The sequence below is a fragment of the Tupaia chinensis genome, unplaced genomic scaffold, assembly GCF_000334495.1.
Source record: "Tupaia chinensis unplaced genomic scaffold, TupChi_1.0 Scaffold000018_1, whole genome shotgun sequence".
Taxonomy (NCBI): Eukaryota; Metazoa; Chordata; class Mammalia; order Scandentia; family Tupaiidae; genus Tupaia; species Tupaia belangeri.
This window is the reverse complement of record NW_006159448.1, coordinates 1,162,403-1,165,222: the sequence shown is the minus strand read 5'-3', so window position 1 is coordinate 1,165,222 and position 2,820 is coordinate 1,162,403.

The window sequence follows — 2,820 nt, the reverse complement described above, 5'->3', positions numbered from 1 at the left end:
AAAATACTTATAAAAATTTTTATTTATTTACTATTATTTTTTAATTTGACTGGAGAGAGACACAGAGAGGGAGGGAAAGCAAGAAAGCAAGCCACCAGGTCCAGTACTCAAACTGCAATTGATCATGCTAGAGTCTAACACCACCTTAATGACTATGCCACCTCCTAGCCCTTTATAAAAACTCTTTAATTGTTTTGCAATTAATTTTGCAATTATTTAATTAGCAATTTAATTTTGCAATTATTTAATTTGCATGGAAAATTCTACGATCCTATTCTTTTTCAAAATTCTTTTGGTTCCTCTAGCCTTTTGCATTTTCATACAAATTTTGGTGTCAACTTGTCAATTTATACAAAAACGCTGTTAATTTTCACTGAATTGTTTCAAATTTATAGATTGATCTGCCTTCTTAAAATATTAAGTCTTCTAGGGCCAGTAGGTTGCATGGTGGTTAAGGTGCTAGACTCCCACGTGGCTGGCCACGGTTCAAATCCCCAACCAGGCAGCTTACTTCTCATTTTCTCTTTCTCACTCTTTCTCTCTCACTGTCTCCTTCTGATGAATACACATGCCCTATAGCAAGTACTAAAAATAATAACAATAAATAAAAATAAATAATTATTTTTAAAAAATATTAAGTCTTTCAATTCATGAATGTGGTATAGACCTCAATTTAATTAAATCTTCTTGAGGTTTTAAACTATATATATACATTATTAAAAATACATTATTATTTCTTAGAGAATTTTTATCTTTACAGAAAAATTGAACAGAAACTTCCCATATACTCTCTTTACCCCTGCCTACAATTTCTCGTACCATTATCAACTTGCGTGGGTAGGGCATGTTTGTTACAATTGGTAAACAAATATTGAGACATCATCACTAACTAATAACAGCTGAAAGACATCTTGTCTGCTTCTAATTTTTTCAATTATGAGTTAAATTGTTCTAAACATGCATGTTTAGTATTTGTGCTCACCCAAGTTTTTAATTCATTTGGGTAAATAACTAGGATCATGATTGCTAAATTGTATGGTGGACTGTGTTTGACTCTGTAAGAAACTGCCAAACTGTCTGTGGAAGTTGCTGTACATTTCCACCAGCAATGAATTAGAATTTTTTCTGATCTCACATCCCGACAGCATTTGATTGCCAGTGTTTTGAATTTTAGCCTTCATTTGTTTTAATTTTCAACTCCCAAGTGATATATTATTTTTAACATCTTTTGTTATTCTTATTTGCCACCTGTAAATTTTTCTTGGTGAAGTATCTATACAAATCTTTTACCCATTTTTATATTAGGTTATTTGTTTTATTTTTGATTTTTAAGTGTTCTTCGTATGTTTTAGAGAAAAGTCTCTTATCAAATATGTCTTTTGAAAATATCTTTCTGAGTCTGTAGCTTTATCTTTTCATTATCTTAGTATTTTCATTCATAGAGAAAAAATATTTAATTTTTAAAAATAATTATTTAATTTTATGTATCTATTATTACCATTCTTTTAATTTGATCAGAGAGAAACAGAGACAGAAAGGGAAAGTAGAAAGTAAGCCTACAGGTCTGGGACTCAAACCATGGTAGGCCACGTGGGAGTACAACACCTTCACCACAATGCCACCTGGTGGCCCAAAAACATTTTTAAATTTTAATTAAGTGCAACTTATCCATTTTCTTCATGCATTGTACTTCTGGTGTTATACCTAAAAACTCGTTTTTAAACTCAAAATCATTAAGATTTTCTCCTGTGCTATCTTTTAAAGTTTAATAATTTAGTGTTTTACAATTAAGTTTATAATTCATTTTGAGTTAATTTTTGTGGAAGATATAAGATCAGTGTCTAGATTCACCTTTTGCATTTAGATGTCCAACTGTTCCAGCATCATGTTTTTTACATGAATAGGAGTTTGACTTTGTCAAATACCTTTCTGGATCTATTGATATGATCGTATGTTTTTACTTCTTTATCTCATAGACTTTACTTTGCTGGTTATACTTCACTTTAATTAGTTCATAATACATTAAAATTCTTCCTGATAGTTCTTACTTGACCCATGTATTAAAATAAATCCTTGAGGGCCCATCACAGGATCCAGAAATAATCCAACAGACCTCAATGCTGAGGCCATATGCATCCCAAACCTAGGACCTATATACTGTAAGACCTGTACACCTATACACCTACACACTCCTAGGACCTATACACTCTTCCTATACACTCTTCAGGTGTGTCTTCCTATACACTCTCCATGCAGATCTGTGGTACTGATTGACTGAGGTTAGGGGTGGATCATGGTGTGAAGACACCATTAGGGGCAATTCTCTGTCTCCCAGATTTAAAAAAAAAAAAGACAAATAATTAAGTTTAATCTTTTTCTCTTTTACATAAACTTTAAAACCATAAATTTTTCTGTAGGGACTGCATTATCTACATTCCACAAATTTTGGTATATTGTATTTTCATTATATTTAGTTCAAAATATATTGTTATTCTTTTGTGATTACCTAATTTACATATAGGTGTAGACTTGAAAAATATTAACAGCAATGGTCAATTTATATGTCAACTTGACTCAGCTAAAAGATGTTCATATAGCTGGAAACATGTTATTTCTGTGTGTCTGAGTATGTTTGCAGAAGATTTGAATTGGTGGACTGAGTAAATACCGTCCTTAACAATGTAGATGGCCATCATTCAATCCATTAAGGTCCCAAATAGACCAAAAAGGTGGAGGAAAGTCAACTTCACTTTCATTTAGTTGGGACAGCCATCTTTGCCATCTTTTTCTGCTCTCAGATAGGGACATAAATCAGCAACT